Consider the following 16,584-nt stretch of genomic DNA (forward strand, 5'->3'; position numbering starts at 1 on the left):
ATTATTTTCCTCTTTACAAATCAGAAAACTAAGGCAAATAGAGATAAGATAAATTGCTTAAGATCACATAACTAATGAATTTTCTGAGAGTGGAGTGTAGTTCAAGTTTCCTAAATTTTTCCAACATTTTAAAAACACTTTTATCTGGGAACCTGATATGAGATGAGAGGATTTAACAGGGTAAGAGGAAAAAGGGTCTTTAAGTTGTAGGAGGAGGATAGCAGAGGATGACAGAGGATAACAATACTTTCTCTTTTCATGATCACAAAAGGGGTAGGTACAAGGTAAATTTAAATGTCAAACTTTATATATTTTTTTCACTTTGTATATCTTTTTTCTCCCCTCTCATTCTGGGATTATTTCCAAACTAGCTTTTCTTTATTGCACTTAAACAATGGGACACAATCTTCAGGGAGAAAAATAATTAAATGTTATTCATCCCTAAAATATTTGTACAAAATTTAATTCTTTTTTTAATACTAATTCTACAGAGCAGTATCCCAAAATTTCACTATGACTATCTGTAATTCTAATGTGGCCAGGGATGCAATGACAAAGGGAAACGCAGGATTTTTTGTAACCTATTTTCCCACTGAAAACCTAAGGTAAGAGTAAATTCTGCTCACTGGGACAATTTCTTCTGAAGTATGGAATTTCATTAATTTTCCCCAGCATATTAACTCCTTGACTGAAGCTTTTTAGCAGTCTTTCTGACTGGTTGCATTTTTCTCTTTGAGAAATCTTTTGAAGTAACAAAATCTACAAATAACACTAAACAGGACACAGACAAAGATTTTCCTATATTTCACAAAGATACAAAAACACAGACAAAATGATAAGACAGATGCATAGACATACATGAAAATACACCTAAAGTGACAAGAGACATGCAGACAGAAGATGAGAAGGAATCTCCTTTAAGAGGCAGGTGAACAGAAACCATGGCTTTAAAGCTGCCTGGTAGAATCAAAAGTTTATGGGATCAGGATAAGATTATTCAATGACTTTTAATTGCTATAATGGTAATAGCCAAAGTAACCAAAACAAATGATCACATCTGTGTTAGCGTTAACTTTTTTCTGCTTGCAATAATGAAAAGAACCAAATTTAAGTAAAATAAACTATCAGCTGAATCTATTACAGATTTACGTCAGATGTAACATAATTCAGGAGCATGCTATTTAGTCATTCCTATAACTATCTGGAGTATCTCCTGGCCCCATGTTATCAAAGATCAATCCAGGGGGAGACATGAAGGTACATTACTGTTGTTGGAACCCATCTTTTGTTGCAACTTCAAAACAAAAACAAAAAACTTATACTTAACGTAGGCTTAAAACACACTTAAATCCAGAGGCTGATTCTCCAGGGGTAGATCTTTAAATTAAAACACTCCAAATCTTGGAATTACCTCTCCAAGGGCATTTACCAACTCTTAATGGAAAGAAAAAAGAAAACAACAACAAACTAAATCTTACCTTAGCTGAGAATAACTAGAGATTGAGAGTAGCAATCAGCCCACCAGAGGCAGTCTTCTGAGAAAAGTCTCCCTGGTGAAAGATTAACTGGAGAGCCCTAGGGAGTTTCTCTGGAAGACTATCAGCAGGGACCAAGCTTCCAGCTCTATCTGACTGGCTCTGCCAAAACTGTAAAGGGAACTAAACTAGGATTAGAATTAAGCCTGGCTGCAAGGAATAGAGCTGGTCCTCCACCTCGTGCCTTTATACTTTCATTTTTCTTAAGCATTTTTAACTAAAACCAGATAATTTGGGGCTTTTATTTTACCTGTTTCTAATTGCCATTTGTTAAAAAGCAACTGATTCCAATGGTTTGATTTTCTTTCCTTACTGAGCTAATTTTATTTTTATTTTTAAGAAATTAATTTTGTTATGGTCAAATGTCCTCCGTGCTGGCCAGCCACAGTGAGGGATTTTCTTTAGTTAGATTATGCCAATTGTTTAAGAAATTTGTAAGTATCCAATCCATGGACTAAACTTGATTTCCAAATTTCCCATACCATAATCAAAAGTGAAATCAGCAAAGGTACCTGTTTCCATAAGTCAAAAGTCTTCACCAAAAGCCAAAAAGAGTTCCACCAATTGTAAAAACAGCAAAAACTTCCAAATTGAAGGGATGAGACAAAATCCTCTCTTCAGAAAGGAAGGGACCGAAAGAAAGGTCCTCCCTTCAGTTGCAACATCCAAAATCCTTCATCTTAAAGAGAAATAGAAATAGTCAACCAAAAATGATGGGTACTCAGGAATTGAAGAGGGAAAAGGACATTCATCAGGTCATATGGGCATGAGTCAAGCAAGACACAATGGGTTTCTGTAGGTACCTCAAGCCTAATCCTGGGTAGTGAACTTCCCTTCTAAGTGTTTCATTCCCACTTCTGATGCCATTTACTGTCCACCATCCACTCAAATGGGACAGGAGAATAACCTGAATTATCCATTGGGTGCTTTAAAGTTTTATTCTTTTAAAGAGTAAGGACAAGTCATGGCATGAGGAAAGACTCTTTCACAAGTCTAACCCCCAAATGCCAACATATAGCTCTGAAAAGCATAGTTGTGACAAGACAAAGAAGGTAGAGCTTTAACAATGGTAAAGTTTGCTTAGTGATAAGACAGAATTTGTCCAGTATCAAAGAGAAAGACAATAATTTTGTTTGGTGATTGAAAATCTCTTCATGAGGGATTCATGTTGGCTGGGATGTGGTTCCCACAGATATTTTCTATTACTCAGAACTGATATGATTAGTCTGAGTTGACCAATGGTTCTGGTCTGTGGTGTCGACAATAATAGTTTGAGAGCAACAGAGTTCATTCTAAGTGAACACATGCAAAGGTGCAAAGGACTGTTGTTATGTCAAGGTCACTGTACATCTTTATTGGCTGAGATATACTCAGCAGATGGATTTGGACCTGGGGAACATGATAACTCAGGGAAATGAGACACATTAACAAAGGGTTAATTTTGAGGTCCTGACAGCTATTCAGAATTCTCAAAGAGGTCTGAGGCTTTCCATGCTTCTCTTCTACCATCTTGATTCTTCCTACTGCATTATCCTTGAAGGTAGTGAACTTCTCATCACTGGAAGTCCAAGAAGAGGAGTCAGTGGGGGAAGCTGGGTAGCTCAGTGGATTGAGATCCAGGCCTAGAGATGGGAGGTCCTAGGTTAAAATCTGGCCTTAGCCACTTCCTAGCTGTGTGACCCTGGGCAAGTCACTTGACCCCCATTGCCTAGCCCTTACCACTCTTCTGCCTTGGAGCCAATACACAGTATTGACTCCAAGATGGAAGATAAGGATTTTAAATTAAAAAAGAAGAAGAAGAAGAAGAAGAAGAAGAAGAAGAAGAAGAAGAAGAAGAAGAAGAAGAAGAAGAAGAAGAAGAAGAAGAAGAAGAAGAAGAAGAAGAAGAAGAAGAAGAAGAAGAAGAAGAAGAAGAGGAAGAGGAAGAGGAGGAGGAGGAGGAGGAGGAGGAGGAGGAGGAGGAGGAGGAGGAGGAGGAGGAGGAGGCGGCGGCGGCGGCGGCGGCGGCAGCGGCGGCGGCGGCAGTGTGGAATAGTGGAATCAGAGCACCAGAGTCTGTTGGAATTTTAGAACTGCCATTTAGCCCTTGTATGACTTTGGGTAAATGACTTCAGCTCTTGGGATCTCAGGTTCCTCTTCTGAAAAATGAAAGATTTTAATCACATAATATGTGAGGTTTCTTCCTACTCTTATTTATGGTCTTAAGCTGAGTAACCACCCATTGAAGTTTTACCATACCATAGATTCCTTCAGGAGGTGCACTCAATTAATCAATCAGAACCCATGCATTATGGATCTCAATTTTGCCAGACATAGTGCTAGGCACTGGTGATATGGAAAGAAAAAGGACACATTCCTTGCTATTGTGTTCTATAGAGAACACACCATTTAGTGATTCATTTTAACATATTATATACAAGGTGGGTTTATTAGAAAGGGCTATAGTAGCTGGAGTGGACAAAGTCCAGAAAGATTTTACGTAGAAGGTGGCATATGAATTGTGTTTGGAAAGATACAAAGTATTCTAAGAGGAAGAAAGAAAAGTGAATTCTAAATGTATTCCAAACATGGAGTCAGTAGAGATGTCATAATGGGAAATGGAAGGCCATGATTGAGAAATATTGCGAAGGCAGGTCCAGCTAAATGTGGGAAGGGAAATGATACATAGCAGGTCTGAAAGGCAGGTTGTAGCTAGGTTGTGAATGACTTAAACAACTCAAACAGAAATTTTTATTTGATCCCAAAGGCTATAGGCAATTTATGGAGTACCAAGGTCAGGCTTGTGCTTTATGGGGAAAACAAAGCACTCTAACTTCTGTATCAAGAATGGATTGGAGGGGATTGAGAGACCTGCGGCATGAAGAGCAATTAAAAAGCTATTGTATATAAGAGAGGTGGCAGGGCCTGCATTGAGATGTTAGCTGTATGAGTAGGGACAAAGGTTCAGACAAGAATGATCTTGTGAAGGTAGAAGTAAAATCTGGCAACTGTCTGGATCTGGGGGGTGGGGGAAATCAAAGAGTTGAGAATGATATTAAGATTATGAACCTAGATGGTTGTTCTTGACAGAAATGAAGAAGTTTAGAAGAGTTTGGGGGTTTTGAGGCAATAATATATGCTTGGTATCTCTACTAAGTATCAATTCTAAGACAGAAGGTAAGGATCTATTCTTAAAAAAGGTAGTTGACATGGCTCTGGAACTCAGGAGAAGAGAAGGGGGCTGCATTTATAGATTTAAGGATCATCCTCAGAGAGATGATAATTAAAGCAATGGGCACCAATGAAATCATCAAGAGGTTACAGAGAGGAAAAGGCCCAGAGCAGAGCCTTGGGGTATACCCTCACCTTGGAGATCAGCAATAGATTGAGCAGCCAAAGGAGACAGAAAAGGAACATTCAGACAGGTAGGAACAGAACCAGGAGAGCATGAAAATCCAGAGAGCAGTCAGTACAGAAGAGATGGGCTAACAATGACAAACAAAACAGAGAGAGTGAGAAAGAAGAATGAAAAAAGGTCATCAGCTTTGGAAATCTGCCTCTCCAGAGAGAATAGTTTCAGTTTAATGATGATATTGGAAACCATACTGAAGAGTTTAGTAGAGAGAGAGGCAAGCAAGTGGAAGTGACAAGTCTAGACAGCTTTTTCCAGGAATTTGACTGATAAAGAGAAGTATGGGATAATAGCTTGAGGGGGATATTAGAATCTTGTGAAGGTGTTTCTTTGTATGTGTGTGTGAAAGTTTTCCAAGTCAGGAGAAGAGGTGGGTGTGTTTCAAGGTAATTAAAAAGATTCTCACACTAAGTTATATGATTATTTGTGAATTTTTATAGCTTAGTTGAAAGCATTTTAAATAGCATCTTCAAAGTCAATCAATAGGCATGTAAGCGCCTATTATGTAGTAGGCACTGTATTAACTACTGGGGATACAAAGAAAGTCAAAAGACAATGCCTGCTACTGAGGAGTTCACAGTCAAATGCAGCAGACCAAAATAACTATGTACAAACAAGATATGTAAAGGATAGTAGATAAGAAAGTCAGGAGCCCAATCTTTCCTAGACATAGGATCACTCATGGTTGCATCTGATCTCATTGCTTTTGGTCCTGTCTAGGAAAATAATGTGCTTGTGAGAAAGCTAATCTTTTTCCTTCCCATTTCCCCCATCCAGTGATGCAGGAGTAGACTTGTTCTCTTTGGGAAGAGAGAATCACTGACTTCTTAGTTTGTAGTCAGTCCTAGAGCTGAGTGATTGTTTCTTCACTTCAGCAAATTCTAGGGATGAACATCACTTCTACAGATATAAGGATAGATAAGTATATGAGAGCATGCCTATCTTTCCTGTTCTTTTACAGCCTCCTCCCTTGCTTAACTTGTTTCTCCCAGTTTATTAATGTAAATGGAACTACCATTCTCCAAGTCATCTAGGGTCTTACCCCTGTAGTCACCTTTTACCCCTCCTTCCTCAACCCTCATAATTATCAGTTGCCAAGTTGTGTGGATTCTAATTCCTTATTATTTTTTCTATGCACAGTTCCTTTTCCATTGAATCACAGGTTCTGGCAGCCTTGAAGGTGAAAGAGTGGTAGATTTGGAATTGGAATGTTTGGGTTCAAATCCTGTGTTTGACATTTGTGGCTTGTGCGACCTTGGGTAAGTTCATTTCTATGGGTCTTAGATGACATTAAAGAAAATATTTAAAAATGTTAAAATATTAAATCACCTGCTTTGCTGATACAACCTATGAACTGAAAAGGAAAGCAATATCCAAAAGGAAATAGTTTAATGGAAAGGACCCAGAGGGATTGGAAATGGGGGGGGAGGGACCCAACTAGGAACCTCCGAGGGCCAGTGAAGCACAACCCTTGCAAATACATATATATGTATATATGTGTGTGTGTGTGTGTGTGTGTGTGTGTGTGTGTGTATGTATGAGTTTATTAAGGGTAGGAAATGATAGATAAGGTCCTAAATCTACACAGCTATAGCTCCTCCCACCAATCTACACTCCCTCTCACAGGGTTTGCTCTTCTGGTCTTCTCAAGCCATTCTTATTCACTCCTAGATCTTATCTAGACCCCCAAAAGCTATCTGAGGACCTATATACTACAGATTGTCTTTAAAAGGCTTAGGATGCAGGACTCACAGATGTACTGAGTCCTTACCAAAAGCCTGGGGTTGTTTTTCTAGGTAAAACCAAAGTACCAGGTGACAAAATCCATGGGTTTACCTTAACCAAGTTGTTTCTGACAGGTTGATCTCTGTACTTCAGGGAAAGGCAGATCTCCTCCAAGGCAATTCTCCAACCCAAGAGTTTCCCAATCTTTCCACAAGATTAGTCTTTTCCCAGGGGATGCCAGAGCAAAGATCCTCCTTACCAGCTCAGAGGAAAGTCAGATCAGGAGAGACTGTTAAACCCAGTAAACTCCCAAGATCCTCCTCTTCTTCCAGAATCTTCTACTAGGATTTGTGTCTAAATTCTCCTCCTTTCCTCTTAAAGACAGTCCATGCATTTTTCTCTATCCCTTATCACTTACCTTTACAGAACCATGGTACTTTCAATCTGCCTCAGAGCTGAAAGTTTCTGTGTTGGTTGTCAACCAATGGCATCAAATTAAAATAGAGATAGAGGCTACTAACCTGTATATAAGGATTTTTGCAGACCACCTTTATTGACTGAGAAAACAAGACATTTGTTTATACATTTTTATACAGAACATATATATTTACACAGGTATATATGTATTAATACATCAGCACATTAATATCAGATGGAAATTACATTTTAATCTAGTTTAGGCTGCACTCAGGAGTGGTGTGGTCTGCAGTCCGTGTTTGACACTTCTGATCTATGCCATTGGAATATTACCTCTTTGATAGCAAAGACTGTATTGCTTTCCTATTTGTATCCCCAGCACTTTCGAAGCCTGACCAGCAGTCTGTGAAGTTGGGGGTTCCTTTTGACTAGGTGTGATGACAAAGGTGGATAAGGAATGGGAGACGACTGTTTCAGACCTGTTGCACAAGTGTGACAATGGTTCCACTTAGCACAGAGTTGTCTTTATTTTTATACCTTAGTGGTTACATTTTTTTCTTGACACACAGTCTCATTTTTCAACATACATGATTTCTTACAGATAATTGGATATGTCACACATTAACTTTAAACAAATTATTTAATTAACATTCTATGAACATCTTGGATACCAAGTTGCTACAACAAAGCAAAACTTTCTAGAGATAAATGTCTCAGTCAGGGTAACCAGGGGTCAGTTCCCACTGACCGGTGGGATGACCAGCTAAGAAAATCATTGTTGCTTTTAATCAACTTACATAATCAATCAGAATTACTTAGGAGATAAGCAACAAAAATACTGCTGCTAAGTGTGGGGTTAAAGGGTAAAATCAATACAATCCAGATTTAATTATATTCTAATTTCCAGGTTTCATTTTTATGTTTCATTAAGGTATCTTAGAAATGTTGCTTCGGATTCTGTAAACACAACAAATCAATGAGTGTGATGTATCAGCCTGTGCCTAAAGAGTGATTAATATGCCTGTCATCCCTGGTTTGCAGTGGGGGTGGAGAATCTGAATGCGATTTTGCTAGAGGCTTAAGCCTAGGAAGAAGAAGGGGGGTATTTCACCTAAGTGGGTATATACGAATCTTTGGGTTTAATTCTATAAATATGATCTTTTGGTCATATTCTGGGGTGATTAAAATGGGACATATGTATTAATCCCACAAATATTTTGCTCTCATATTTTTTTCTTGAAACTAGGGAGAGAACAATAATCATAGCAATTTCAAAAGTAAGGGATGTTAGTGGGAGAAGTCACACGGAGGGGGCTAAGTTGATGTTTCCATCTTTCCAAGGAGCCACTTTGTGATCTCCTGGTTTCCAAGAGTGACCGTATCAAAACATTGTGGTTTGACAGCCCCCAGCACAGCATTTTGCATATTATGAGTTTTTCATATACAGTATTACATCCATCTATTCATATACTCATTCATTAATTCAATCAGTTTTTTTCTCTATAAAATGAGCAGGTGGAGCAAGATATCCTCTAATAGCCCATCCATCTCTTTTTCTCATTCCTATTCTTTCCAAGCTGGAAAATCTTTGAATATGGATTAGGAATGGAATACCATCTAAAGGTCAACCTAACTAAGTTTGGAATGCATCATCACCAAAATTTTGATTGCCAGATGAAGAATTAAATAGGCAGATTAGCTCTTGAGGAATAGCAGAGTTTCACCTTGCCACAATAATAGGGCTACTGGTATTAGTGCCATTATAGACATCTTAAAGTTTTGGTGCACAATTTTGATGTTATTTGGTTGCTCAGACACTTTTGGTAATTCACTATTCCTTTTTCAATAAAGGTTAATATTTATAACGTGCAATTCAAAGGCCTTCAAAATCTGAAATCACTTCATAAACAAAACAAAACAAAACAAAAAAACCACACTTCTCCCATTGACATTGATCTCCAATCATTACTCTTCAAGCTTCTGTCATATTTTCCTATCTCTATACTTTTACTCAGAATGCTTTTCTCTATCTCTGATACTCCTTTTCTTCAACCCCTCATTTATTTTTTCAAACTTTTTAATTTTTTCAATTACATGTAGAAACAATTTATTTTGGTTTTTAAAAATTTGTTTTTAATTAATTGATTTAGAATATTTCTCCATTGTTACGTGATTCGTGTTCTTTCTTTCCCCTCCTCCTCCCCCCTTGTATAATTAAAAATTCTGTTAGCCTAAGAAAAGAACTACATTTCCCGGGAGCCCACTGACTTCCTGTCATTATTTTGTTAAATTTTATATGCTTGAGACTTGAATATTTAATTGGTGGTTGCCAGGGATTTAATTTCTAAATCATAAAATGAATTATTGAAGTAAATGGAATTTATGGTAGTTTATTTTACAATAGAGAGAAGATATTAAGGAATGAGAGAAAAAAGAGAAAACTCTGGCTTCCTCTGAGCCAGGTAGAAATTCTAAGGCCCTAATCAGGAAAGGAGTCTCAAGAACATGGGCCTTTCTCAGAGGTTCACACTTCCAGAAAGGCAGGGAAACTAAGTCAGTCTTTCACTTGCTATGGTGACTGCCTAAAAGGAAAAGAATCTGAGGTCTCCTGCATGAACTCCTCCAGGATCAAGTTCCATAGTCAAGTCTGAGTGTCTGTCTTCCAGTCTCTCCTCTGAGTAACACTTCTTCACTCAAAGCTTGAGAGACTGATCATCCAGTCCAACCCTGAGTCAGAGTTCTTTGATGTATCTTCTGGCCTCTGTGGCCCTCTATTTAAAGATCTTTTTCTCTAGTGTTACCTCCCCTAAATTTCACATCTCCCAATCACAGCAAATGTTCCTCTTCAGGGCTGCCCAATCATTCACATGTGAGTCACAGACCTCCCATTCAATGCATGAAATGGGTGTTTACCACCTTTTGTGGTTAGTTATACCTTTTTTGGTTATATCACACCTTTTGTAGTTTGTTTGCACCTTTAGTAGTTAGTTACTTCTTTGTTGATTAAAATGGGTAGATCTACTTCAAATACTGAGTTAACACTTTTGGGGATTAAAATCTAAAAATAGATTGGGGATTACAATTCAATCTTCCCAATAAAGGAAGAGTTAAGTACCTTCATTGTTACAATCAGGGAATTATAATTTAATCTTCCCAATGTACTTCATGTAGACAGGGAATAAATATTCAGTGGGTGGTCCTGCTCTCTCTTTTGGCATAATGACAGCGAGATTGATGGTGGTAAGAGTGGCATTTGAACTGGCTGATCAGCCATGGCCAGGTGGTCCTTATTTTGTATCCTTCTTATTCCTTTATGTCTAATGATCATTAATAAATTTCCTAAAATATAACATTTTAATATTTGAGATTTAATTTTAATTTTTAAACCTTCTCTGTAGCCAAAGAACAATTGCACAGGATTTTACATATGTCATTAATCAAGACCTATTTCCATATCATTAATATTTGCGTTAGGGTACTCATTTAGAGTTCATATCACTGATCATAACCCCATTGAACCATGTGATCAAGCAGTTGTTTTTCTTCTGTGTTTCTACTCCTACAGTTCTTTCTCTGGATGTGAATAGTGTTCTTTCTCATAAGTTCTTCAGAATTGTCTGGGATCATTGCATTGCTATTAGTAGAGAAATTGATTACATTCGATTGTACAACAGTGTATCAATCCCTGTGTATAATGTTCTCCTGGTTCTGCTCCTTTGACTCTGCATTGATTCCTGGAAGTCATTCTAGTTCACATGAATTCTTCCAATTCATTATTTCTTTTAGCACAATAGTATTCCATCACCAACATATACCACAATTTGTTCAACCATTCCCCAACTGAAGGTCAGCCCCTGATTTTCCAATTTTTCGCCACCACAAAGAGCACAGCTATAAATATTTTTGTACAAGTCTTTTTCTTTACAATCTTTCTGGGATATAAACCCAGCAGTGCTATGGCCGGATCAAAGGGCAGACAGTCTTTTAGGGCCCTTTGGGCATAGTTCCAAATTCCCCTCCAGAATGGTTGGATCAATTCACAACTCCATCAGCAATGCATTAATGCCCCAACTTTGCCACATCCTCTCCAACATTTATGACTTTCCTTTGCTGTTATGTAAGTCAATCTGCTCGGTGTGAGGTAGGACCTCAGAGTTATTTTTATTTGCATTTCTCTAATTATAAGAGATTTAGAACACCTTTTCATGTGCTTATTGATAGTTTTGATTTCTTTATCTGAAAATGTACCTTGCCAATTTATCAATTAGGGAATGGCTTGCTTTTTTGTACAATTGATTTAGCATCTTATAAATTTGAGTAATTAGAACTTTGTCAGAGATTTTTGCTATAAAGATTTTTTTCCCAATTTGTTCATTCTCTTCTAATTTTGTTTGCACTGCCTTTTTTGTACAAAAAACTTTATAATTTAATGTAATCAAAATTAATTATTTTACTTTTTGTAATATTTTCTAACTCTTGATTCTTTTTAAAATCTTTCTTTTCCCATAGATATGACAGTTATACTATTCTATGTTTACCTAATTTATTTATAGTTTCCTTCTTTATATTCAAGTCATTCACCCATTCTGAGTTTATCTTGTTGTAGGGTGTGAGATGTTGATCCAAACCTAATCTCTCCCATACAGTCTTCCAATTTTCCCAGCAGTTTTTTTGAAATAGTGGATTTTTGTCCCAAAAGTTGTGCTCTTTGGATTTATCATACACTGTCTTGCTGAGGTTATTTACCCCAAATCTATTCCACTGATCCTCCTTTCTGTCTCTTAACCAGTATCATATTGTTTTGATGACCACTGCTTTATAATACAGTTTAATATCTGGTACTGCTAGGCTAAGCCACACTCCACATTTTTTTCCCATTATTTCCCTTGATATTCTTGATCTTTTGTTCTTCCAAATGAACTTTGTTATAGTTTTTTTTTCTAATACAGTAAAAAAGTTATTTGGTAGTTCGATGTGTATGGCACAAAATAAATAAATTAGTTAGGGTAGGATTGTCATTTTTATTATGTTAGCTCATCCTACCCATGAGCAATCAATGTTTTTACTATTATTTAGATCTGGTTTTAATTGTGTGGAAAGTGTTTTGTAGTTGTGTTCAAGTTTCTTTGTTTGTCTTGGCAGATAGATTTCTAAGTATTTTATATTGTCTAGGTTGATTTTAAATGTAATTTCTCTTTCTATCTCTTGCTGCCAGGATGTTTTGGAAATGTATAGAAATGCTGATGATTCATGTGGGTTTATTTTGTATCCTGCAACTTTGCTAAAGTTGTTGATTATTTCCATTAGCTTTTTGGTTGACTCTCTATGATTCTTTAAGTAGACCATCATATCATCTGCAAAGAGTGATAGCTTGGTCTCCCTGTTGCCTATTTTAATACCTTCAATTTCTTTTTCTTCTCTAATTGCTACTGCTAGTGTTTCTAGTATAATGTTAATAGAGATGATCACTCCTGATCTCATTGGAAGGCTTCTAATTTATCCCCATTGCAGATGATGCTTGCTGATGGTTTTAAATACATACTGCTTATTATTTTTAGGAAAGGCCCTTCTATTCCTATATTTTTTATTGTTTTCAATAGGAATGAGTGTTGTATTTTGTCAAAGGCTTTTTCTGCATCTGTTGAGATAATCATGTGACTTTTGTTGGTTTGCTTGTCGATATGGTCAATTATGTGGATGATTTTCCTAATATTGAACCATCCTTGCATTCCTGGTATAAATCCCACCTGATCATAGTGAATAACTTTCTCGTGATCATTTGCTGTAGTCTTTTTGCTAGTATTCTATTTAAGATTTTTGCATCTATGTTTATTAAGAAGATTGGTCTATAGTTTTCTTTCTTTGTTTTTGATCTGCCTTGCTTTGGAATCAGTACCATATTTGTGTCATAAAACGAATTTTGTAGAACTGCTACATTGCTTATTCAGTGAAATAGTTTGTATAATATTGGGATTAGTTATTTTTTGAATGTTTGATAGAATTCACTTGTGAATCCATCTGGTCTTGGGGATTTTTTCTTAGGGAGTTCTTTGAGGACTTGTTCAATTTATTTTTCTGATATGTGTTTATTTAAGTATTTTATTTCTTCTTCTGTTAATCTAGGCAATTTATATTTTTTAAAATATTCATCCATATCACCTAAATTGCCATATTTATTCCCATATAATTGGGCTAGATGGTTTTTAATGATTGCCTTAATATCCTCTTCATTAAAGGTGAGGTTTCCATTTTCATCTTTGATACTGTTAATTTGGTTTTCTTCTTTCCTTTTTTTATTAAATTAACTAATACTTTATTTTATTTGTATTTTTTCAAGGTACCAGGTGATTTATTAATTCAATAGTTCTTCCACTTTCAATTTTATTAATATCTCCTTTAATTTTTAGGATTTCTAATTTAGTTTTGATCTGGGCATTTTTAATATGTTCTCTTCCTAGTTTGTTTGTTTTTTTAATTTGTATGCCCAATTCATTGACCTCTGTCCTCCCTAATTTGTTAATATATGAACTCAAGGATATAAATTCCCCCCTTGCCCTGCTTGCATCCCATAGATTTTGATATGATATCTCATCATTGTAATTCTCTTCAATGAAATTATTAATTGTTTCTATGATTTGTTCTTTAAATGATGTTGGAGAATATATTATTTAATTTCCAATTAATTTTTGCTTTGATTCTTTATGCACTCTTACTAATTATTATTTTTATCACATTATGATCTGAAAAGTTTGCATTTATTATTTCTTGTTTGCCATGTTTTTATGTCCTAGTAAATGGTCAATCTTTGTGAATGTACAATGTGCTGCTGAAAAGAAGGTGTATTCCTTTTTTGTCTTTATTTATTTTTTTTCCATATATCTATTAACTCCAGTTTTTCTAAGATTTCATTCACATCTCTTACCTCTCTTTTATTTATTTATTGGTTTGCTTTGTCTAGATTTGATAGAAGCAGGTTCAGGTCTCCCACTAGCATCTATTTCCTCCTTAGGCTCCAATAGCTTCTCCTTTAAAAATTTTGGTGATATATCATTTGGTGCATACATATGAAGTACTGATATTTCCTTGTTATTTATACTGCCTTTTATCCGGATGTAATTATCTTCCCTATCTCTTTTAATCAGATCTGTTTTTACTTTGGCTTTGCCAGATATCATGATTGTGACTTCTGCCTTCTTTTTCTCAGTTGAAGCCCAATAGATTTTGCTCCAGCCTTTTACCTATACCTTGTGTGTGTCTACCTGCCTCATGTGGGTTTCTTGTAAACAATATATGGTTGGATTTTGGTTTCTAATTCACTCTGCTATTTACTTCCATTTTATGTGTGAGTTCTTCCCATTCAGAGTTATGATTACCACTTGGGTATATCCCATCATTTTTATTTACTCTTTAATTATTCCCTTTCTTCTTTCACTATTTCCTTCTACCCTAGTGTTTTATTTTAATCAGTTCCCCTAATCCCCAACCTTGTTTTACTTCTCTTTCCCCCTCCTCCCTTCTTATTCCCCTCTTATTTTTCTTTAGATCTATTAAATTCCCTCCCCCCTCTCTTTTGTTCCCCATTTGTACTCCCCACACAACTCCCCCCCCCTTTGGTTTTTCTCTCTCAACACTCCTATAGGGTAAGATAAATTTCAATACCCCAATGGATCTAGATGCTCTTCCCTCTCAGAACTGATCCCATTGAGAGTAAGGTTTAAGTATCACCTATTAGCACTCTCTTCCTTTCCTTCATATAATAGTATTTATCTCCTCCCCCACCCATGTGCCTCTTTACATGGTGCCAATTATCCTATTTTACTTATTCCTTCAAGTTTTTCTTGTTTCCATCATCTATTCTCTCTCCTTTCTTTTTTTTTTTTGTATATCATCTTAAACCACTTAGTACCCCAACTTCTACTTGTGAATAATTCTAACTACTATAATGGTGAATACAATTTTTGACAGTTACAAATAACATTTTTCCATATAGAAATATAAGCAATTTGACTGTATTGAAGCCCTTAAAAAAAAGAGAAAAAATCCTCCACTCTTTCTTATTTACCTTTTCATATTTCTCTTGATTTTTGTATTTGCATATCAAATTTTCAATTTAGTTCTGGTCTTTTCTTTACAAATACTTGAATCTTCTGTTTTGTTAAATTACCATACATTCCTCTGGAAGTATATAGTCAGTTTTTATGGGTAGGTGCTACCTTGCTGTAGACCCGATTCTCTAGCCTTTCTGAATATCATATTCCATATTCCAAATTCTTGTGGTCCTTTAGTGTGGAGGCAGCCAGATGTTGTGTAATCCTGATTGGTATTCCTTGATATCTGAATTGTCTCTTTCTGACTTCTTATAATATTTTCTCCTTAACTTGGAAGCACTTGAATTTGGCAATCACATTCCTGGGGATTGTCTTTTGAGGATTTAGTATAGAGGGTGATCTATGAACTCTTTCAATGTCTATTTTTCTTTAGTGTTGAAGAATATCAGGGCAGTTTTCTTGGATAATTTCTTGTAGTATGATGTTAAGGTTTCTGTTTATTTCTAGATTTTCAGGTAGGCCTTTGATTCTCAAATTGTTTCTTCTAGACTGGTTTTCCAGGTCAGCTGTTTTTTCAATGAGATATTTCATATTTCCTTTTGTTTTTTTTTCATTCTTTTGACTTTTCTTTATTAATTCTTGCTGTCTTGTGAGATCATTGGCTTTTACTTGCCCGATTCTAGTTTTTAATGACTGTTTTCAGCTAAGATCTTTTGATTTTTCTTTTCGGTTTGATCTATCTTGCTTTTCATGGATTCTAGCAGGTCATTTCTGATCTTCAATTTGCTTATCATTTCATTTGATTTCTGGGCTTCTTTTTCTAAGTGGGAGATTCTGTCTTTTAAACTGTTATTTTCTTTTTGAACTATTTCCCACTTTTCTTGCCAAGTTTCTTTTAGCTTTCTCATAATCTCACATCTGAGTTCCTCAAGAGCTTGTGACCAATTTCCATTTTTTGGAAGGTTTGGATGTGTTTGTTTGTTTGTCATCTTCTGCTGTCTCCTCGGCAGTGTTGACTTTTTCTGCATAAAAAAATGTCTAGGGTCAAGGTTTTATTCTTGTTTCTTTTTCTTTTTTTGGTACTTGTGGATTGTAGTTCTTGACTATTGGTGGCCATTGCTTTGTTCCCTCCCAGCCAGAAGTCTGAGTGAGGAAGGTGGACCATCTTTGTATTGAGCTCCAGAGAGGTTTTTGCCCTGAAGCAATTTTTCAAGTCTCTGTGCTGGCATCTGCTGTGTGCAATCTTGTGCTGTCTCTACTCCCAAGCTCCATGTTTCCTCAGCTTCCTAGGGTCCCATATCTCTCTGCTCTTAAAGGTAAGTCTGTGGTATCCTCAGCCCATCCTGAGAATCTAGAGATTGCCCTGTAGAGGTCTGAATGTGGAGGTCTTTGTATTTAATTCCAGAGAGGTTTTTGCCCTAAGGCTATTTTTCAAGTTTACATAGTGTCTGCTGTCAGCTGCCCCTCT

Source organism: Monodelphis domestica, chromosome 2, assembly GCF_027887165.1.
Source record: "Monodelphis domestica isolate mMonDom1 chromosome 2, mMonDom1.pri, whole genome shotgun sequence".
NCBI lineage: Eukaryota > Metazoa > Chordata > Mammalia > Didelphimorphia > Didelphidae > Monodelphis > Monodelphis domestica.